Below are 23,835 nucleotides of genomic sequence, written 5' to 3'. Positions count from 1 at the left end.
ATTGCAAATTTCCACTACTTGCCTTGGAGAAAACCTGTCCTTTGGGAAATGGAAATTTATTGGGACTCATTCCAAGATACGGTTATGTTCAAACCTTTTCTCGGTCTGGAAAGAAACACAGACAAGAAGAATATATTTTAATGAGTACAAGATGCCTGCGAAGTGCTGCTCCGAGTTCATCAGTAAACGCAGTGGCCCAGCCCCGACGGCAGTATTTGACGTTTTTGGCTCCGTTGAAGGGCCCTGTGTGAGGCCAGGAGGAAAAGACACCCTGCCAGCCGAGGGATGGTTTTCTGCTGGATGAGTGCGTGGAAGCGGCTGAGGGTGGGAGCCAGGGACGGTGCCTGGGTGGGAGGGAGGGTTTAGCCACGGTCACGAAAGATGTGATGATTTGGCGTTTTTGCTGCTGTGGAAATGGGTGGCATGGGTCAGATTAATCAATTGCTTTGACCCGTGGAGATGTCCGGCGAGACCAGAGCCAGCAGAGATGAAGAGGTGGGATGGAGAAGGGGAGGTGGATGCACAGGGTTGCCTGTGGGGCTGTGCAGAAGGGGGAAGCAAGGGGAGGAGAAGGGTAAGGACAAGCAGGGAAACCTCCCTGTTTGGCAGCAGGGTGTTATGGCCTCAAGGAGCTTCATCTTAGGGCCTTTTGCCAGGCCTGAAGTCTGTGGTAGGGCTCGTCACGTCTGTTCGTTTGAAGGTGCTCGCTGGACCTGGTGGCCAGCACCGGCCAGCACCGTCGTCGCTGTGTGCCGTGTCCTCGCATGCCAGCTCTTCCTGGAATCCTCGCTGCATCCTGCAGCCTGGGGGCAGGAGAGGGAAGGATGCCATGGGAGGAGGAGCGGTTTCTAGTTGTCAGCAAGAAAGGATGAGCAGATTGAGGACAGGGAGGGAAAGTAGAGCAAATTTTTTGTTGTTGCCTGCTCGCATTAATGAGAGGAGTTGTGAGGCGCCTGTGTATGAGTTTAGATTTTGCTAAGCCAACTGATCTGTAAAAGCACAGAGTAAATCCATTTTCCCTCCACTACTTTAGTAACTGGCAGAAGGCAGAAAGTCATTGTTGACTGAGAATAAACAGATTTAAGGCATTCCTAGACTGAGAAACCTGCTTAGCTTTCTAAAATCGGTCTCCCTGGTGCTCTGCTAAAAGCTTAATTGGCTGACATTTTGTATGTGAGAGATTTACTCTGCTGGCCTAAATTGAGTTATTTTGTGTAAATGTTTTTGTGGGGTTTATAAAATATTCTCCTTAGAACATACATGTGTGTGTAAACTCTGGACTGTTTCTTTTGAAAGAGTAATAACGAGTACTAGATATTGTGGCTTTGGCATACAGAGGATAATTTAACACGAATTCAGTTTACACTTTTAGTTAACCTCGTGAGAGATTTTGTTGGTTAAAAACTAAATATCTGCCCTTTTTTTCTGCAAAAACAGCTGCTAAGATACAGTCTTCCTGTAATTATGAAAAAGGATGGCTGTGCTGGTTGTGCCAAACACTGGAAATGGATACCACTCTTCCTAGGAATGGCTTTCTAAACTGCGTAAGCGCGGGGCATCGCCCCGTAACGGGTACGACCCGAAGCTCTGGGAGCACTTGGAGCCTTTACGAGTTGCCAGGTCTCATTAGGAAGGAGTTAATGGTCGTTGCGAGCCACTCTTGCTGCCTGCTTGTGACCGTGGCTGGGTCGACCATCTCCTCCTCTCTCCTTGCAGTCTCGAAAGTCATCTCGCACACTTCTCGCTCTGTTTTAGTACGTTGTAATTAGTATTTTCATTCAAGCTTTAAAATTCCTTGGAGATTTGCCTAGGAGAGGGCTGTGCACTTTTAACCCAACTGCAGAAAAAGGATCTGCATCGTATTAACCGTGAAATTTGCAGGTCAGCTTTGGAATTTCAATATTTGGTGTTTATAACTTGCTGCCTGGTTTAGACTCTTTTGTTTCGCATTAATTTCCACCTCTTGTGCTCCCAAATGTGACTGTGTTTCTTTTTTTTTTTTTTTTCTTCCCATTGGATTTCAAGCGCTTACTCCATCCAAATAGATGAACTTTCTTGGCAGGGGTGAGCAGAGCCACAGAGTTGCTACTTGAGGCGGTGCTGGTGATTTGGAATGAGTTTCAAATATTAAAGCTTGTTTACTTTCGGATTTGACAAGCGTTCCCCTTGGACCTTTTTTTTGCATGCGTCAGTACAGCAGACATCTAGTATAGGAACACCCCCCCGCAAGCTGTAGGTGTCTGCCAGTCCAGGCTGATGCACTGAGGATGGAGAAGCCTAATTTCATATGGAAACAGGGCATGTATCGTGGCTTTGTCTGTGTCGTCCTGCTCCGAATAGCTTTTGAACTTCTCTTCCAGTTCCTAACAAAAAGAGGATGAGGAGTCCTGCGATTAATTCACCGTTTCTCTTCCAACTCTAACCATTCTATGATTCTATGATTCTTCTGATGGAAGTGAGCTGGAGAAATCCCAAGCTGGTGGCCCCGCAAGCAGAAAGGCAAGCAAAGCTCAGCAGCGGTCTCTCCATGTTGGGATGCGTCTGTCCCTCCAGCCTGGCAGCCGGGAGACCTGGCAGGGATGGAGGGAGGTGGTGTTGCTGCAGCCAGAGGAGCGGAAGAGCTTTGGGAGCAAATGCCATGCAGCCAGCGCAGAGCCCCAATCTTCTCACCCAGCAGCCCCAGCTCATGGTGCCTTTTCTGTACCCCCCCTATTAAACTTGGACCGGACTTTATTCAGATGTGGCAGTCAGTGGGATTGAAAACATACAGCATGGTTGCAATGCTGGATATTTTACGTAAGATTAAGACTATTTTAGGAAAATGCTAATGTCTCGGAAGTCGTCAAAGGTGCCAGCTGTGTGAAAGAAGACTGGCTGAGTCAGAGAGGCTGGGCTGCCTCCGGAGAAAGGAGGGTGGCAGGAGGAAGGGCTCTGGTCTTGCTCCTGACTGGCTGTTAGCATCCCTGGTGAGGGGAAAGGAAGAGCGTCAGCGAAGGTTGTTTCGCTGTGAGTTGTGGTTATGTGTGTATTGGAAGGTGGCTACAACAGGCGTGTTTTTAAAAACATTTAATGAGGGTCAGTTCGTGCTCTCCATGTGTGTCGGTCTGTGCATCAGGGTATTCTGATTTCCCAGTGCCTCCAGCCGCTTCTCAGCCTCAGAGTAATGCAGCTTGTCCCATCGGCATGGTTGTGCCAGGAAATGCTTCAGCGTTGCAACGCGCAGGAAAAAGTAATCCCAACCACAGTCCTTCCCTGTCATAGAATCATAGAATGGTTTGGGTTGGAAGGGACCTCTAAGATCTTCTGGTTCCAACCCCCCTGCCATGGGCAGGGACACCCTTCTACTACACCAGGTTGCTGAACCACTCATCCAACCTGGCCTTGAACACTTCCAGGGATGGGGCATCCACAGCTTCTCTGGGCAACCTGTTCCAGTGCCTCACCACCCTCAGAGTGAAGAATTTCTTCCTTCTATCTAACTGAAATCTCCCCTCTTTCAGTTTAAAGCCATTGCCCCATGTCTTATCACCATATACCCTTGTCAAAAGTCCTCTCCAGCTTTCTTGTAGCCCCTTTCAAGTACTGGAAGGATGTATAAGTTCTCTCCAGAGCCTGTCTGCCCCTGAGAGTGCCAGGAGAACCTCTGGGGATTTTTTGTGGGTTGCTGATTTTCCTGCTTTGTTGTAAAAGCGTCGTGCGGTGCCTAGCCATGGCAGCTGTTTCTGGTGTAGGAGCTAACGAGCATTGTGAACCTGTGGCTGCCACCTCGTAGCTTAGATCAGGAAATAAATATGTGCCTAAAGCAGTTCAGTCTGCTGGGGTAAATACTCTATTATTAACTCCAAAGGGTTAGTAATTGGAACTGCAGATGGAAATGAGATAAACAAAATCCATATATTAAGATGTTAACTAGAATATGGAGTACTCTTTTGAAGTTAAATGGTTTGGTCTGAGCCAGGCTGGTGGCTTGCTTCTGCCTAAAGGGGCGAGTCCTGCTCCCTCCTCCTTCCTCATCAGCTTCCAGTTGCAGGCTTCTGCTCTGCCCCTTCTATCAGCTCAGCCCTTCATCTGTTGCACAGTAAACACGATCAATTTGCTGACTTGTTAGAAACCCAATCCAAAACGTAGCAAAGAGGGAGGAGCGGGGATGGAGAGGAGGGAGCGGGCAGGCCTGCGAGCGCAGCAAGCTTGCTCAATTACATTGTCTAACCGCACCCTTGGACAAACACGGGCTCCCTGGCTGCCATAAAATCATCCCTCGGCGTTTCGTTCGAAAGGCGGCAGAGCCCTCCTCGGAAGCAGCGGGGGCATGCCGGCTGACTCATGGCGAGGAACGCCAAAGCGAAACCTCCGCTTTCCTGCAACGCTGATGCGCGGCTGTGCACGCAGACGGGATTTTACCCGGTTTTCCCTTACAGCCCCTTTCCATGAGCCATGGCTGCGCTGCAGCTGCAGGGACTGGGCATTGTACCCAGCATCCTGGAAGAGTGAAGGCAAAATCTCGGGTCTTCTATCCCTATTAGTCATTGCTCTGTAGATGTTACAAAGGTGAGAAGTATATAGTAGAGAATATAACAACATGATGTAGTAGAGAATGTAAATTATAATAGAATTGGTAAAGTAGTATATATTTTCCCATGAAACTGGAATGTTTTATGTTACGGAAAGAATACCCGGCCAAAGTCTGAAGGATAATGTAGGTTCACGCTGTAAAAAATAACCAACGTTTCCTGTGTTTCCCAGAGGATTTTTTGACAGAGGTTATGTTCAGTGACAGCAATAGGAGTAGACAGGGTCGTCCACTGAGCTGATCTGTCGTGAGCCTGAGAAAGCACCATTGAGTGTTGACAGCCTGTCCGTGTCAAGAATTGGTTGACCTAAGTTGCAGACTAGGGAAGAGGCTGCGGGACTGACCTAACCGGTCGCAAACGCAGCGTTACTGTAGGTTGTTGTTAGGGCTTCCTTTGTATCCAGAAAGTACAGCTTGTGTCGGTACGTTTTGATAACACGCTACTTAAGAAAACGAGTGAACTGGGTTTTTTGCCAATGTGAACAGGCTCGTTTTCTTGATAAGCTCCTGGAAGCAGTAACTGCACAAAAAAGAGAAAAAAATCAAAAAATTAATGGAAAAGAAGAAAATTTTATTCTATTCACATAATGTTGAGGAACTTCTAGAAGCTTTATTCCCCAATTTCGGGGTTGTTTTGTTACTTTACAGAGGTTGTGTTGATTTTGTGACTCGGTATAAACCCTCTGTAAGTGCTGTGATGCCCATTTTACAGGAGGTAGAACTGCCAGCTGGGCAGCCAAGGTCGGTACTCACAGCAGGGATGTGCTCGTTGGGCAGGGTTGGTAACAGTGTTGGATATTGTAGAATAATTCAGATGAGCCTGAGCATGTGGGTCAAGGTGCCTGTGTTTTGGTGCTGAGGACCAAGCAAGAGTGGGCTGGCTGGATGAGATGTGTGCAGACAGTGGTTCAGTCCAGCTACCAGCTGTCTTGGAGGGCTTTTGGCTAATGCCGTGCCACGCTGTGAATGTGGTCGCGTAACAGGCCAGGCTGGGGGGTGTGTGGGAGAGGTGGGGACAGGAACAGGCTCCCACCACCACAGCAAACTACCTGGCCTGCAACCTGCTGTTAGCCCTTTGCAAGAGACAATACTCTAGGGCAAGAGAGCAGCAAAAAGTGGGAGATGTGAGTTGTTCTTGCGTGACCCCCCTCCTTGGCTGGCTGATACCCCAGGGGATCTGTAAGTAGGTGGAAACTCATTCTGCTACCTGTGCTGTGTGCTGCAAGCAAAGCTCCTGTGCTTTACGTGCACCTAAAGCCTGATGCTTCCAGTACCTCCACGCATGTAGATTTGGTGGGGTGGGTGGATTGTGGCCTCCCCCATCACCAGAGGAAGGTCTCATAGCCTGCAAGCGGGAGGATTGGGTGGGGGAGGCCAGTGTTAGCTGGGCACTTCTTTTTTGGTTTAGTGTTTTGGATGAATGGTTTCTGCCCGCTTTACCTTCAAGTGTTTAATGCTGCGTACTTTAGCAATGTCTGCCGTGAAAAGATCTTCCAAGGGTTTTGCAGATGTTAATTCCTCCTCGTACAAATCTTGTCAGGCAGGAGGGAGTATGGCCGTGCTTCTGTAAAGGAGTCCAGTGTACACAGTGACTTTCACAGGCAAACAAGGCAAGAAATGTCCCCACACCTGCTCCTTGCTGTTGGGTTTTTACCGCAGGACCTTCTCCTCCAGCGGTGCCTCTTGGCTGTCCTGCTTGCCCAGGCAGAGTCCTCTTCTGTGGAGCTGGCGTCAGGCAGCGCCAGCTGGCTGGCTGGCCGTGTGAAGCCAGGGGACGTAGGTTGTGAAATACAAGGTGTTTTCCTTCTGCGCGCGGTGGGCAAACTGTGTTGCCAGCAGCACATCCGTCGTGGCAGCCTTGTGATCCCCACCCTCTTCAGTGTGTACAAAAAGGGGCTGAGATGGAGGACGCCTGGAGGAAATCCATTCTGCTCGCTCAACGCCTCGTATTAATCATAAGCGGCGATGTCACGATAGCTAACAAATTAGATGCATCCTCCTCTACTTCCTCCATAGTTCTTGGAATAGACTCTGAATGGTGTCTTGTCTCAAACTGCGGTAAATCAGCCCGGAACAAAGGCGTTATGAACAGGACTACCCCCAGATGTCATGGGAAGAAACGAAAAATTGCAAGGCTTTACTTTTGTGCTATTGTCGCAGAACTTCTTCTTTTCTCTTTCTTCGTAAATGATTCAAAGCTCTAAGGAGGGTAACATCCTCTTTTTAAAACCTGCTGTCAAAACAGAAAGGAAATGTACAATGCAAACAAAAAAGCAAATTCTGTTTAGGTAACAATGACCTGTCTAAGTTGTCCACGGTGTGTGGTCCACAGAGCTAAAGTAGCTTCTGTTAAGTTGTAATAGGCACATGCTCTGCAGAGTGCATCAGGAAAAAGGAGGTGGGGGGGGATGTAGAGGGGAAAAAAAAAAAAACAACACCCTGTGGAAGAGGGGGGATTAGAAGCAAACTGACAGACTGTTTATTACGCAGCGTATAACTTACCAAATGGCTTCATTTTTCTTAGCGGTCCAGACTTGTCACTTCCATTTGGCAACTCCAACGCTGCAAAGTCTGAAAGCAGCTATTATTGGCTTCTGCGCGAACTGTGCTCAGCTCATATAAATTTAGTGTTTGATCTTTTATATTGAGATAATAAATATTTATTTAAGCAGACCAAATATCGCCAGGCCTTTCCTACAAATGTGAATTTGAACGCGGTGCAAGTTTTTCAGGTAGGCATGTGATTGCTTAAATATGTATAATTTAGGTTCATACATTTATACCTTTTTTTTTCCCCTCAGTACTTCTCTGTTCTGCGGTGCTATTTGCAAAATACGTAGCCAAACGCATAGGCAGGGAGTGTTATTAGATAATCGTGTTAAGAATGTGCAAAACTGGGTGGTTTGACGTGGAGTAGAACAAACAAGGTAACTCTTGTTCAGAACAGCATGTGCCTTTTTCTCAGTTAGGAATGTCACTCCAGTATATTGGGTACATTAAGAGCTTATGTTGTCTGTATACAGCTTGGACAATCCTGCTGTACTGTCCTAAAGATGCTTCTTTAACTCAAATCCACCCTCTCCCCCCGATCCTTTTCCGTAAGACCAGCCATCTTGTAGCATGGTGTCATCAGTTTAGTGAAAGCATGTGTAGAAAACACTTCCGGGGTTCTGTCGGAGGGGTGTTGTGCTTAATGAGAGCAAGTAACATGGCACTTTTGGGTTGCTCTGAGGTTCCATCGCTTCCAGTTCTCAGATTTGGGATTGGCTCCCATCATTTTACATGTATAGACGTACCTGGGGGGCTACCTGGCAGCCTGCCGTGAAGCCAAGCGAGGGATTTTTTCCGAGGGCATGTGAAAGAAGTGTGTGTTGGTAGGGAAATAGGGAAAAATACTCTGAATCTTCAGAGGTCGCTGGGTATTGGGCTGCGTTTTGCTTCCAGTTTCCTTCTGCCTACCAGGACATTGCAACTAACCCTCTGCTCTTTCCCATTAACCCCCTAAGGCCATTCCCCGTCATCCCAGCCATGTCTTCCCAGTGCTTATTTAAGGATTATTGGGCAAACGTGGTCTTGGAGATGCTGTTCCTGGAAGGGCTCTGTGTTTCATCCTCTCTGTAGAGCACCTCAGGTTGGAGCTTGGGAGCCAGAGGGTGGGAAGGGAGCACATGCACTGTCCTACCTTTCCCAGGCTCCCATCTAGCAGATACTAAACTTTGTCTCGATGGAGGTTTCAACAACAGGTGAATCACATAATTACTTAATACCTTCGGAGCTGAAATTTCTGCTGCCGGTTGTCAGGCATCCTTCAGCCTGAATGATTGATTCCTCTTTCCTGCAGGAAGGCTGGAGTCATGTATGTGATTCCTCCTCATCCTACTATCAGAGTTAGCTGGTAGATTCAGAGTGTACCGCGCATTAGTAATTTACCATTCTTTTTTTCTTGCTTTTAAGACACCTGTCCTGTTGCCTGATAAAGGAATTTATCTGTAATACCAGTTCTTCCCGTATTCGTAATTCTCCTCTGTGGTTGTCCCCTGTTGCTTGTGAATTTTTTAAGGTTTCCCTTTGAAGTCCAGGAAAGCTTTCGTTTTAAGAATGCTCTGAAGAACTCAGAAAGGCTGCAGCTTATGGGCCGCATGCATTGGCCATTAAAACTTGTCCTTATGCTGTGCTAAGTAGGAGGTTTGTATTTTCATCTTCTACATGCCATTCTCCCCAGCGTCTGACCTTAGGGGAGTCAAGTTTGGCTTTTCCCTTTTATTTTTCCTAGGGGGGAAAAAAAAGCAAACGAACAACAAAAAAGTAGTCCCCCAAAGCATCAAGTCGAACAGATTCTTCATTAGTTTGCTTCAGAAAATTGTGGGAGGAACTTGATGTGTATTGAAACCTCTCAAACTTTGGGTGATAGTGGGAGGGATGCAGAGCCTTCAGTGAAGGCGTTTGCACTCCTACGTCTCCGTCAGTCACTGAGGAAGAAGGGAAAAGAAGCACGCAGCTGCAGGGTGTGAATAAACTCCTCTTTCCTAGTTCCTGCAGCTTTCGTCCCACCGGATAGACTGCCGTTCTGCGCTCTGTAATCACAGGAGCCTTTCAGGGAGAGCGAGACCTCACATTTTGTACGTACTTAAAGCAAAAACCAACCGATCCACCCTCTGCGTTTTCTTCGCAGGGTTTCTTTGTGTATTGTAAAGAAACAAAGGACGTAATTTCATTTTTCTATATACGCTGCCAATTTTCTTTTTCTATACGTGCTACCTTTACGGCGGATTTACAGGGAAGGCATTTTTGGCATCCGTTGGTGTGAGTCAGCGAACCTTTCCACTGGTTTACAAGTTCTGACAAAACCTGCTTTTCAGCCACTGCTTTTGATGCACACCAGGACTCTGGTAAAGTGGATTTCTTTCTGCCTGGCCATCTCTGTCATTAGAAGAACCCTTCGGGAGGAAGAGTTTTGTTTTCTGTTGCTTCAGGTCAAAATGCAAAACTGACTTCTTTAATTCGTCCCTATAGATAATGTGACGATTCATCCTGACCCAGAACATTTCTTCCATTTTTATTTCTCCAGTTCTGGGTGAGCGTTGTGTCTTTGCAGAACAGGATTTACATAATCTGGATATTAGGACGGATGTCAGTTTTTTCGAATGTAATTTCAAAAAATGGGAAAACAGAATGTTCTTTCCTCTATTTCAGAGCTAAAAATATTTATCGCATCTTGGAGTTTCTTTTTTTTTTTTTTTGTTAATGAAATCAGTGTATTTAATCTTTTTGGTTAGCAGTGCTCCTGGCAATATTGGAGAAAATTTGATCAAATGCATTTTCGGTCTAGGTCAGAAAAGAGTTTTTTGTACAGCATAACAGCTGTTACCTGCCATTAATTCACTGAATACGGGAGATTGATGGGCTTTATTGGGCCAGCAAGCTCTCAGTTGCAATGTCCTTTAAGCTGCTTTCCATAGGATTTGATTTAAAATATGCATAACTAATAAAAGAGCTCTTGAAACGGGGTATGCATTTAAACCCTGTAATAATTTATGTTTCTGGTTGGTAGGCAAGGCACCTGGCCTGTTCATCATGGCTTCTCGTTTATCGGCTGCTCAGGTTAGAGATGTGCCTGTAGCAGTGGGTAGGGTGCACGAGAGCAGGGAGAACAGCTACGGGAGAGGGAGAAAAGGTTTTAAATTCTGTTCTCCGAATCCCAATTTCTTCCGATAACGCTTGTCGCAAAGGGAGGCTGCTCTGATACTGCAGTGAGATTATGAAGGACTTGATTGTGTACAAATATTTTACCAGTTTCAGTGTGATTCTGAATTTCGTTAACTAATGTGCTGCTAAGAGGGAAACCGTCTTTTGCTTTTAGGGGAAATTGTATGGACCATTAAGGAATTACCTGTCTTTTCTCTGGTACAAATAACGGGACTAGGACAACCTTTTTTTTTTCTTTTTTTCTAGTTGTGCCAACCCAAACTGGATACATACTCCTTTAAAATCCCTTTGCAATAGAAACACTTGTGTGTTGCAACAGTTCAGAGACAAATGCTGCTGCTCTTACTTCTGTGACTCAGGAATAAGCCTTACAGGCCATTAACTTAGCGTTTCCACTGCTTTAACCGGGGGCAGCGATGGTATTGCAAGGCTTAGTACTGAACTCCAGAGCTCTGCAGGAGATGTATGGCCATTTCTTGTCTGTCTGGCTGACCAGGCAGCCCACTCTTACTTCTACTACCCAAAACTGGAAAATACTTATTTTTTGGGGAAAGCTACATTTGTGGCCATAATAACAGCTTACACTGCCAGCTTTGACATTGAGAGTGCAGGGGTCTGGTGCCTGGGGTGGCAGTTACTGCCCTGGGCAAGGCTGCTCTGCAGGGCTGATGTTAATTAAAAGCAGTAGGAGATACATGCAGGGTGGATGCAGGGCAGACGCAGGGTGCAGTGTGGAGTGGCTGTGGAGGTGGGCAGTGGCAGAGCAGGAGCATGTCATGCCGCGGATCTGTTCACACCAGTCTCTTTTCGCTGCTTTGTGAATTAAAAAAAAAAAAAAGTTAGTTTTCCTTGTCATCCCGAGATGTTGTCACGGTCTTCGCAAAGCAGAGCTGTGATTTCACTGCTTTTAGGAAGCCCAGGGTCTGGCTGGTGAGGCTGGAGTTGAGGAAGGAGCGTGTGTAGAGTGTGAGCGCTGGAGTTGGCTTACAGTCTCGGTCTTAAAACTTTTTTAATTTAAATTCAGAATACTGACCCTTAATAATTAGCCTTCTAGGCTTGTTGTTCTCGAGCTAATGGGAAGAATAAATTGTTAAAGCAAATTGAAAAGCAGACCAAGACCATACACATCAGCCCAACACAGTACTTCTTTCTCTGCTGACTTTAAAAGCAGAGCTTTCCTTTCCCATGGTGGAGCTGGATTTGTAGCAATTGGCACCAAGTTTCTATTGTGTGCCTTTTAATTTTTAAGCAATTTGTTTTCACCACAAGTCTCTTTCTGGAGCAGCTTGCATGGCAGAGTGGGAGATGTTTTCTTGTGGAAAGGTATGAGCTGTCATTCCTTTCTACACACTGTGAGGTATGGAAATATAATTATTGGTGTTTACATAGGAGGAAGCGGAAGCACAGAGCCGGTCTGTGTGAGACTGGCTGGGAAAGCCGGAGAAGGCTCGGATGAGAAACTCCGGCACGTGGTGCCCCTCTCCAGCCCTTGGGAATGCCATAGTGTGCTGAGCTGGCTGCCTCAACAGGCGGATGGGGAGGAATGTAAAAGTAACTGGGATAGGGAGTGTTTGGTCAAAATGTTTTATTGTTCAGAATCAGTGGCATCGTTTATTTAATGCGTCATTTCGGGTGGGTTTGGGTCCTGTTTTCTTTTTGCAAAGACGCTATGCGGGAAGTTTGAAGATGAGCGAGATCCCCTCGTCGCCGCTTGACGCCGAATTTTTACCCAAGCACAAAGGCGTCTCCTCTTTTTTCAAAATCAGCGTCCGTAAGGTTTTTCACGTTCGAACAGTTGCGAACTTCAGTGCTGAGAAACCTCAGCCTGAAAGGAAACCTTTTATAGTCGCCACGTGAGGGAATATAATAGATGTGTAGATTGAAGGGCTCTTTCATCCCCTGTCTGGAGCAGCTGGGACAGCGGCTGCTTGTGCTGTGGAGCTGGTGGGTTTGCACATTCTTTTGGAGCTGGGGAAGCCAATTAAGGGAAAAGTAGTTAGTGCTTTAAAGTACAATGCAGTATGTACGTTTTTAGATGCCTATTCCCTTCCTCCTCACACCTTTTTTTTTTTTTTGATATTTGATGAACAAGTCCGACGCTTTGAACAAAATCATCACCATTCTCCTCTTTTTTGTTTTGCCTTTTTTTTAATGGAAACTGTGACTCATGAAATATTTTAATCCCTGTTATTGAGCATCATTAAAATGAAGATTGTTCCCCGGCAGCGTGTTTTTGATTTAAGAACTCTTCATACTGTGAGTGCTCTTTCCATTGAAGAATGACATATAATAAGTTGATGAAATTAGAAGTTTTATAAGACACTCTAATCATAACTTTTTCTTATGTAAATTAAAATATTTTGTGATTTTTAATTCCTTTGCTTTTACACACACAGACACATCTTATTTGACAATATATGAAGCACATTAAACTACTGGTTTAGCTAGAAAGGGAGATGAGAAAAAGAAATTATACGCCTGAAAAATAGAATTGTCTTTAAAAAGTGCTCAATGCTCACAGCAGACAATGAGGAAAGTGCGTTTCTGAAGGATCAAGCTCGGAGTTGCTTGTCCTCTCTGCCCAATGTGTTCTGGTCAAAAGGGGACAGACGAGCATCACACTCTTAAATATGTTCAGTAGCCGTGGTGCAGGGGGACATGAGCTGGGAGGAGGAGCGGTGGCTTTGGCCCTTGGTGCCCATGTCCCAGCACTTGACCAGGAGCCTGTGCTGGGCTGGCCACGGTTTGGGCAGGTTTGTGCCTGGGGCTTGGGAGCCCTGCTTTTGCTGGGAGAGGAGGGCGGTGTGCGCACAGCTTGTTAACACCTGCGCACTGTGTTTTGGGGAATTAAGCATCAGTTTCTTCTAGGAGGCTCCTAAGGGTGTGCGTGCCCTCCTGCCTTCCCTTACAGGTCTGGTTGCTGCTGATGGGTATGGCAGTGGCCCTAAATTTGTAAATACAGGTTGTGTAAAAGCAAACAAACCCCATAAACAAACAGACAAAAAAAAAAAGGAAAAGAAGGTGCAGAGAGAGCAGATGCTTGCACATCCTGTGCATTTAGCAAACACTTTCATTTAAAGTTTTTTTTTCTTACCCTTGAAATACTAAGCTGCCTTAGAGCGAGAGCAACTGCTTTAGAAGCTGCACCTTCCCAAGTACCATACGCGTTACTGGGAAATGAAGGCAGACCATAAAATGCACAGCAGCATAAATCCTTCAGTTAGTAATTAAAAATACCAAGCAATTTTTTTTTCCCTTTTCATGCACTACCATTTCATGTGCAACAAGGCTAAGATGGAGAATTTTTTATTTCTTTTAAAATTGTCTTGACTCGCCGTGGCTATAAACTCATAAAGGGTAGAGGTTCATTAGAAACCATCCAATTTAGAAGGGAACTGGGCGGGAGGGAGGAAACCAATGCCGAGTGGGATGCCTAAATTGCTCAGGATGTTGTAAATGGGGCTGCTGCCTTTTGATCTTGTGAAGGGTCGTGGAGATGCCATCGCTTTGACCAAAGGATGTTGGAGGCAAGTGGCAAGAAATCACTCACCTTCCATCCTGTTTTCCACTGCCGTTACGTGGCTTAGGGCTGGTGTTATTAAGGAGGGGTAAGGAAGCAGCTCAGACAAGGCTTCCCTTTAGGGTCTTGTTGCCGCTGGAGAATTGGAAAGCATGTTTGTTTCTGCTCCATTCGGATGTTTTATGGCAGCCCGTTGTTGCTTCGCTGCCTGCTCAGGCTGGCTGCTGGCTTTCGTTAGGTGTAACGTCAGGCCGTTGCTTAGGAAGGAAAGAAGAGATGAAAGCTCCTGCATAACTGGAGAGCCTGAACGAAAAGTTCATACTGGGAGATTGCCCATATGTTGTGCAGAGAAGAAAATAACTCGCTAAAGACCTTGGCAGTGTATATGTGTGTACACGTATTTATATAAAAATGACAACGCTGTAACACATGCATAGGATTTTTTTCGTAAATACTCCTTCAATTTCCTGGGTGTTTTTTTTGGGACAAAGACTTAGATGGAGGCAGTATTTCAAGGATGTAAGAAAATTAGGCTGAAGCCTGAGAGAGTCATCTCTGGCTTTTGGTGAAAGAACTTTAGAGGTGAACAAAGAGCACCCTGTCTCAGCTACCTCTGCCGTGCACCGGGAAGGCAGAAGTGGCTTTTTAATGCCAGTCACATCCGTGGTCATACCCTGTTGTAGAAACTGCAGCTTCCTGCTCTCGTGAGCAATGACTTGCTGCTCCAGCCTGCAGCCCCACAAGGGAGGACAGCTTTGGTTTACACCATCGGGAAGTGTAAGGACGTGCAGCCTTCACTGCCGGATGGTTTCCTTGCCTTAACGTCACAGCGATTTGAAAACTCAGCAGACCGACGACATCTCCTCTGTGGTGCAAAGGCAGCTGGGTTTGCTTAAACCAGCTTCGGCTGGGGGCACGCGGCTTCTGAGCATGCAGTGCTGCCGTCAGCCGAAGATGCCTTCACTTCTTCAGTGTTGCTGTGTCTCGCCTTATACAGCACGATGTGAACTGCAGTAGTTGGAGAATGAGTGTTGTGACGGTGTTTGGGTGTTTTTGTGTACAAGAGATTTTTCTGTGTTATTCAGACAACTCTATACGGTGGGAATTAGTTCATGAAAAATAATCACGTCCTGTTGAGATAATATCATGTCTTTATAGCAAATATAGTAAACCGGTTTCTTACACATTCCTGGCTATTTACAGAAGCAATCTTTCAAACATCAGTGAGGTTGTAAAACTGGAAACCTGATGCTAATCTGTGCTAAATACCAATGAAGTTGGGAGCAGAAGATATTTTCAAGCGTTTACTAGAAGGACACATACTGGATGCGAATAATCACGTTCTGATAATCCTGTTTTTTGCGAGCTACTGTATTTTAACTCGTCTGGGGTCCATTATGGTGTGGTTTGTAAACAAGATGAAACTATGTGGCTAATAATGTGGAATGTTTCCTACTTTGATCTAATCAGAAGCCTGTCTTGAGCTGCTGGTTTAGATCTTCATCAGAGGAGAGGAGGATGTCGGAAACAAGTCCTTTAAGTGTTTCTCTCTTGGCAATTAGCCACAGGAGCTCCATTATTACTTTTCGCCTGGATCAAATGAGGTCAATGGCATGAGCTTCCTGCATGAGATCTTCTCAGAAGTAGCAGCAGACGGTAATTGTGAACATCTCTGTCCTGCAGGTCTCCGTCGCGACAGCGCCCATGGGATGCAGTCTAGAACCTCGGAGGGAGGGGTAGGAAAAGCAGACAACATGGACTATGGGGCCTCTGAGGGAAACAGCAGTTGAACGTGTTGGTTTGCATTAAGATAAATATTAATAGCTTTCAAAAGGTTGTGATGATGGTGGTAAAAGAACAAGACTCGTGTAAACGGGAGGCCTGTCCACTTTAAAATGATGCAAGTACCAACCATCTAAAATTCAGCTTAATTTTTACTGTATCATTTTAAGAAAAAGAAAATTGCTTCAGTGTTGCTTAGAAAATGAATGCATTGAAAGCAGTATCTGCACATATATCTGTGTGAAAATGTACAAATGTAAGGCTTTTTTCTTCTACCTCACGATGAATTTTCACTACCTTAAAACCTATGAATCGAAAGAAAATTATTTAGGGCTGTAATCTTAATTGTGAATTTGCTTGTAGAATATTCCCTCGAAGTATCCTTGGGAGTTCCCTAAGCACCAGTCCATGTCCTGATGAGGAATCCTGGGCAGATGAAAGGGCCAGCATCGTCTTTGGCAAATGTATGTGTTCAGTTTTAATAGTGGTGTTATCCATTGACTTTCAGCTCTCTAGAATAGACAGTAGAAATGAGAAAATTGTATATCTGATAGTGATCTATTGATGCGGCAGCTTTAGCCCTGTGACCTATCATGCAGTTTCTGCTGTGCAGTATAATTAAGTTGCCTCATCAAGTGAGGAAATAGTCCTATCAATAAAGAGCTTTTTAAAAATAATATTCAAATATGCAAATACTTTATGTGGTGGCAAACAGTGAATTTCGTGAGTAGTGCTACAAGATTTTGGTTTGTTGAGGATTGTTAATTTTTTTGTAGAAAACCCTGATTGCACTTGAGTAAGTCCCTCTGCTGTGTCCTCTCCCCCCACCCCACTGATGTTTGAGTGCCTGTAACGAGAAGAGTGGTTTGAGGTCTTTTAAAGGAAAAAGTCAGAGGGTTTATTTTCAGTTGGATGGTACTTTTCTGCAGCTGGGACGTATTAATCGGAGCTGTGTGCTCACCCAGGCCTCTGGCCGAGGGGCTCTTCTCTAGACATGGCTGGAGACAGGCATTTGGATTTGGGCTCCAGCGTATCCTGTAAGTTGGTACATTCCCGTTGGAGGTCCAGCTAGATTGCACCAATGGATTTATTTGCCTTTATTCCTTCGTTTCCAAAGAGAGACTCGCCCCGCTGCGGTGGCTCAGGAGGGAGCCTGGAGGTTTTCTTTTGCAAGAGCTGTGCGCTGGGATGCAGAGAGGGGAATGTGGAAGCAGAAACGTGGCTAAGGCTTAGCTAAGAGAGTTCCTCAGACCTGGCACCTAGCCAGGCACCTCGGTACGCACCAAGAAGGTATTTCTGGGCTGAGTTGAGGCAAGAAGCGAAATCAATTTGTGGAAATCCAGTTTTCAACTATTTGTATGGTATTTTAGAAGTCTTTTGGATCCCAACGCTATTCACCTGTGAGAGAAAATCAGATTTCATTTTGAAATCAGTGTTTCTAGCTCTCATGGACATAGAGGGAAGTTTGAAAAATGTCAGCTGTGTGGCTGAACCAAAAGGTTAAAAAAAACAGCAAGAAAAGAACCCCACAGGAGCAGAGCTCAGAATATTTTCAGCCTTTTTGAAGTCTGAGGATACAGTATTAGTTTGGGAACCTTGCACATAATTAAGGAATCCTTTGAGCAGACAGAACTGGTGTAATAAAATAACACTGAAAAAAGAAAGGCACAGAAATCCACCAGAAAAGAGAAATGTACAATAAGATCTCAGTGAGGCAATAAATGGCTTCAGTCTTTCAGTACGCTGATGCTGGTGGCGAAAGATAATCTAACACTTGTTGCTGAGGAGTGTGGTTTTCTGATGAGCTGATTTTAAGAAATGAGGATATGAAATACTTAGAGGATATTGTCTTCTGTCTTTGCAAGGAAAGATACCATCTCTCTCATATAGGCTGGTTGAAATTTAATTAAAGTCGAGCCAAAAAGCATTGCTGACTAGACGAAAGCAAATTTATTTAGAGACCGAGGGCGAGGGATTTCTATGTGAGGAAGATAAGAGAACATTATTAATATGTTTATGCCATGTCCGTAGTCGAAACGTTTATATGCCGAAAGCTTTCAGTAAATACTGTGTTTCAATTGGAGTGTACTTGTTAGGGATGTAGGATGCCAAGGGGTCAGACGGCAGGGAAGGAACACACTCGATACGGGGAGGAGAATGCTCGTGAAGAGCAGAAGAATAATCGTCTCCTCTCCTGTTGTGCTGTATTTTCCTCCTGCTCCTTCAGTTGACTGAGTTGGCAGATGTGTGCAAGCAAACGCTCTTTAATTTTTGTTTTGGTAATTCCTCCTCCCCGTCCCCCGGCTTTCTGTCATACGTGACTCCAACCTCTGATTTATACTGTGCACGGCTGCTTGCAGTGACTGCTGCGGGGGGGGCCGGCGCCGGCTCCGGCAGGCACGTGGGCTGGCACTGCCCGGGCACCGTGCAGCAAAGGATGCTGTGGAGCCTCCGTGGATAGGTGTTAGGGGGATAACTGACAGCCTGCCTGCCTCCAGTACAAAGAACAATGTTTAAGCATGATTGCAATGATGTGTTGAAATAAACTCTGTTATGATTATGCCACTACATTCTTGGCAGGCTTACTGTAAACCACAGTGCCACGGTGTGTTTTTTTTGGTGTGTACGTGGCTTTTTTTTTTTTTCTTTCTTTCCTTTTTTTTGCACGGGTAAGCAGATTAGTTAATGCCTGCCTTTCATCCTTAATGCTGGGGTTTAAACTGCATCCAAGCTGCTATAGCCTGTGAAGGTCACACTACCATTTTGATTTCCTCGCTTGCCTTAGGAGCTCCCGCAGCAGCAGGTACAGGAGAGCCAGAGGCTGAGCTGCCCCTGCTCCCCCTTGCTCTGCTCCAGGGTGCTCTTCTACTCGAGTGGCCTTTCGGAAGGAGGATGTGTTTCTCAAAACCACCCACCCCCACGCCTCCTTCGTTGTGCTTATGTGTGCGTGTTCTTAATACTCGGCTCTAAAGGCAGCGAGTTGAAAGTAGGACATGTGTTTCCCTCCCCGCTTAAGACGTTGTGGTTGACTTTAACAGGCAGCCAACTCCCGCCTGGCATGCCCGAGTGAAATGGGTTGCCCTGAAATAGCCTCCTGCTCCGAGGTCTTGTGCTCAGGAGGACACAGCTACCTTCAACCCTTCAGGTATTTAAATAAGCCGAGCCTGGATTTAAGCTACCTTTCCTCTTCCCTCCTCTGCCCCGGCATCGCTGCTAACTCGCCCGCTGGCTGCCTGAGGATCTGCCATCTGGTCCCAAAACCCAAATTAGAGCGGTGCGTTGCTTAATTATTTTCTACTTGTGTGGTCAGGAGGTTCTTTGCTCTGGCGAGCTCTACTTCGGACCCTTTCTCTCATTAATACCACCTTGCGCACGTCCTGCGCGAGTACGGCAACGGTTAAGCTATCCACTTGTGTGGCCGGCTCTTGATACGACACAGTGGCCAGCATTTACAATTACAAGAGGAAGCTGTTATACGTGGATTATCCTATATTTTTCTCCAGTGATGGTAATTACCTACATAAATTTCAACTTAATCCTAGGACTGAAGTCTCGCTAAAAAAATAGACATAAAAATTCCATTATCCGGAAGTAAATTTGGGTCATTTAGATTTATAAATGATATTTTTAAAGAGCCTCTTTTCTGGTTTGGACGAATCCTGCAGAAGTCTTTAGCTGCAAAACCCCATGGGCTTAAGAAAAGGTGCAAGAGTTGACCGGAGAAAGGGAGCAAAAGAAGTAATTTGTTAGCTTTTGGGATGAGGGATCATTTTTCATTTGAACAGAGAAAGCAGACACTTGTAGCTGAAATATTGAAGCTGGAAGTGCCTCTGCAAGACATTCTGCATGACTTTTAGGGTTTTTACGCATCCTTCCTGGAGACCGGCAATAAGGCAACACATCAGTTGCAGGCATGCAGACTCCTAGCTCTCCAAATCTAAACAGATAAGTGGCAGCTTCAAAAATAGCCATCATCATCTAATTATTGATATGTGCTTTACCGCAGCAGCTCGGCACGGTGCAGAATCGCAGACAGGATGGGGTTGCGTTTCAGGCTGGTTTCCATCGGCCTTCTCGATTTCAGAAGAACAAACCCTAAGGGGATGTAGCTGGAGGAAACCAAAAGTGGTAATTAGGGGACATCTTGCTCTGAATTTGGGACTTTCGAGACTGTGTCTGCCCCCAGCTGCTGCTGCCGTGGCGCTGGTGGTTCTGTCTTCATAGCTTTGGAGCTGCAGCAGAAGCGAAATCCTACCAGGGACCTTCTGAAGTGCCTGTGAGGGCATTCGTGCAGGGGATCAGGAAAGGACTTGTTGCACCTTGAGAGCCAGAATAGCTGCTCGCCTTGGCGCAGGATTGAGCTGACATGCCTCCAAGTCACCGCGGGGCTTTCGAGTGTCAGGGTTTCAGTGACAGCCTTTTCAAAAGGAATAAATCCTCCAAATATGTCTGCGAGAGTTTGGTATTGTCATGGCTGGTGCTGATCGCAATTTGAAACCATGGAGATGTCTTTTATCTCTCAGGAAGCTAAATAGCTTGAATTCCTGGGACTTCTTTAATGACGAGACCTTAACTTTTATATTATTTCTATTTTTTATTTAATAGCAGAATTTCTCTCAAGTATGTTGTACATATGCCCTAAATCATTCAGAAATGTGAAAAGAGGAAAAAAAATAAAGAAGTTACAAGAATGCAAAATCTTTACATGGAAAAAAAGAGTGAACTCCATGTCATCGGCATGTCACGGAGCCCTTGGACGTTTTGCAGTTGGTGGTGGGACGTGAAGGAAATTCAGACTTCTGCATTTGAGTCAGGCAGCCTGGGCTGATACGCAGCCACTGCTGTGAGAATTGCGTGAATGGTGTAACACCAAATCTGTGTTACAAGGAAACTCCAAAACGTGTTCTCGTTAAATTAACAGGGAGGTTTAGTGTAGGCTTCAGCGTGCGTTTCAGGAAAAAAAACACCCAACAAAAAGTGTTTGTGGTTTCTGAGTTCCCTCGCGCCGCCTCTGCAGAGCTGTGTGATGCGAACCAGGTGCCAGGGAATTAATCTCTTTGTGTCCATGTGTGTGCCACCTCGCTCGCAAACCAAGCACGGCGGGGGAAGAGTGGTGTGCGTGGAGGGAAGTGAAACACAGAGGTTGGACCTCGTGGGTTTATGAATAACCATTATTTCCCACAGAATAATTAAGGTTTGGTTTTGGATAAAAAGAGGTTATCATGACATTTCTTGAGTTAGTATGGGTCATGTATGTATGCTCGTGTTAGAGGTCCTCATCTTTTTTTTTTTCCCCAGGGTTTTTGTTAGTGTGTTTGTTTTGTTTTGTTTGGATTTTTTTTGTTTTTTTTTTTTTTTTTTTTTAATATTCCATTTTTACTGAGTGCTTCCAGTTCAGAAATTTTTCACTGAATTCAGCAGAAGCTGCCTCAGCCATTTCCCTTCAAAGCTGAATTACAATCAACCATTCTTTCTCCAATTTTCTCCTGCCAGCTTAGTTTTTAACTTTTCCTTCTTTTTTTGTTGCGAGAGGCTACAAAATATGTAAGTTATTTAGAAGAAGCATAGGCCAGGATAAAAATACCTGTCTGGTATTGATAGAGGGATGTCTGGGCTTGATAGAGCACTTTTCAAAGGACTATTACAACTTGTTAATGTCTTTGTGAAAGGACTGAAAGGAAAACTACTTGGAAATAATATATTTGAGTATTTCACAAATGTCCTTGTGTACAGTGCTAGTTAAACATTAAAGGGGACAATTTTGTGTCCTGGGTAAGTACTACTTTAAAAATAAAATATTTGATATACCTAACAATGTAAATCCTCCACGTAATTTTGTCAGAATGTGGCAGATGTTTTCACTTTTAAGGTATTTTAAAAAGAAAATTATGAAACCAGCAAGAATTATCTCATATTATTATACTGGAAGACATTTATTATTTCTTGTAATGTTGCTGGTTTCTTCTCACATATCTTTCAAGATGTACTAAAAAAGACTTTTTCACCTTTTCAGCAGTTCACTGCTGGCTCAGTAGTGTAGTACCACAACAGCTGGTCTGCAGGTATAGCCTCCAATGAATTTCAAAAGTAAATGTTTTTTTTTCTTAAAACTTAATTTTGAGGTCAAATTTGCTCTGAACCAGCTCTGAAAATCCCTATCAACAGTAGCTTAAGTTAATTTGTGAAAATTTGGACATTTAGACAAATTAAGTATTATTATTTATTTTTTTAAACCGGGAAGATTTATTCTCTGATACCTGGGAGTTGAGCATGTCGTTGCTAGACACACCGCTGGCTGAAATCTTGAACGACGTGCTCGGCATGGAACATAGCCCTGAAAATACGAGTTTTATAAGGGGAATGTTGGCACAACACAAACTTTATTAATACTTGCGGTCAATATGCTGTAATGTTTAAAATCCCTAGTTTCCATGTTACTTTGTAAATACAGCTTTGCTTCGTTTGCTTGAAGATTGACCCTTTGTGACTTCTGGATTTGTGCACGCTTCTACTTTTACTCGGCCTTTTTTCTTTTAAGGAAAACACGGGGGCATTGCCTAAGATATGAGATGCGGAATACTGGTTCTGTCTGCACCGTTTTGATTGTCTAAAGAGAATTTGGATATATGGTAAGACGGCCCTAAAAGAGCTTTTTTTTGGAGCCTCTTCAGTAAGTAGAGCATTTGCAAATGAGTCTTGGCAGGAGACTAGACACTGAAACACCTGACGCTTCAGTTCATCTCTGTTGAGAAAACATTACGTATTTTGAAAGGTAAAACTACTCAGCTCTCGTGACACCCCACCTAGAATACTGTGTTCAGCTCTGCAGTCCCCAACAAGAAGGACATGGAGCTACTGGAGCGAGTCCAGAGGAGGGCTACAAAGATGATCTCAGGGCTGGAGCACCTCTGCTATGAAGACAGGCTGAGAGAGTTGGGGCTGTTCAGCCTGGAGAAGAGAAGGCTCTGGTGTGATCTTATAGCAGCTTTCCAGTACCTAAAGGGGCCTACAGGAAAGCTGGAGAGGGACTTTTTACAAGGGCGTGTAGTGACAGGACAAGGGGCAATGGATTTAAACTGAAAGAGGGCAGATTTAGGTTAGATACAAGGAATAAATTTTTTACATTGAGGGTGGTGAGGCACTGGACAGGTTGCCCAGAGAAGTTGTGGCTGCCCCATCCCTGGAAGCGTCCAAGGCCAGGTTCGATGAGGCTTTGGGCAACCTGGTGTAGTGGAGGATTTCTCTGCCCATGGCAGGGGTGTTGGAACTAGATGATCTTTAAGGTCCCTTCGACCCTAACCATTCTATGATTCTGTGCCGTGTGCTGGTTATAAACACTCTTTGCGAGGCAGGTTGGGAGATGGTTTGGCTGTGGTGGGCTCCACGGCAAGGCTGCCTGTACCTCTTCTGGCAGGTCCTGCATCGCAAGGTGCGGAGGCATCAGTTGGCCAATTTGCTCCGTAACAAGGGCTCATTCCCGGGGCAGCTGTGATGTGATGTCTTTTACTCTTTATTGGACGCGAGTGAATTAAAACATCTGTATTTCTCTGTGATATAAGGACACAATAAAATTGAATTCTCGGTGATAACTCATTGCAGCCGATCGCTAAATGTTGGGGATCCTGTTGCCTTTGCTCTCCCTCAAATAAGATGCTTTCTGTTCTTTGGAGGATGCCTTGGTGTAAGGTCAAGCCCACATCTTATCTTTAAGTCCTCCTTCCCTTCAGGGTATCATCAGGCATTCAACTTACAAATCCTCTAAATCTTCTGAGGTGTTTTCCTTTGAGTGTTTTTAAAAAGTTTACGTAATCTCTGTGAGAGAGGCTTCCGCTAAGCTGGCACACCTTGTATTTGATTAAACCCTTGCTTCATGCTTGAAGGGCAGCTTGGCTGGCTTCACAAATCCACTGGGATTCCCTGTTTGAGATACAACAGTCAACTAAAGTGATTTTTTTTTTTCTCCTCTCTTATTTTAAGATGTGGGAGAAAGGGAATTGCAATGTACGTACTGGAAAGGGCAAGTCATGCAAGAACTGTCTCCAACCAGTTGCAAAAAAAAAAAAAAATTTGGCAGAGCATTTGATAATATCCGCCGTTAGACATGTCATCAGTTTCCCGTCTTTCAATTTTCTTTATTTTGCCTTCTTACTTGTCCAGATAGTTGATGCCTATTAGTCCTTACTCTAGAGGCCCATGTGACTTTTGGTAGGGTTTTTATATCCTTGCATCAGTTCACACATCATTCTGGTAACAGAAT

General features: G+C 45.0%; 1 protein-coding gene across 1 annotated transcript in view; it reads left to right on the top strand.

Moving 5' to 3' along the window:
- The first annotated feature begins 18,668 nt into the window (after window positions 1-18,668).
- Window positions 18,669-23,835, top strand: part of JARID2 (jumonji and AT-rich interaction domain containing 2) — a 172,222-nt gene continuing 167,055 nt past the window's right edge. The window contains exon 1 of the mRNA XM_086608459.1: window positions 18,669-18,723. The gene's annotated coding sequence lies outside the window, so the exon portion shown is untranslated. The remainder of the gene's footprint in view (window positions 18,724-23,835) is intronic.

This window comes from Tauraco erythrolophus, chromosome 3, assembly GCF_009769465.1.
Source record: "Tauraco erythrolophus isolate bTauEry1 chromosome 3, bTauEry1.pri, whole genome shotgun sequence".
Classification (NCBI taxonomy): Eukaryota; Metazoa; Chordata; class Aves; order Musophagiformes; family Musophagidae; genus Tauraco; species Tauraco erythrolophus.
This window is presented reverse-complemented; position numbering and strand designations above follow the sequence as displayed.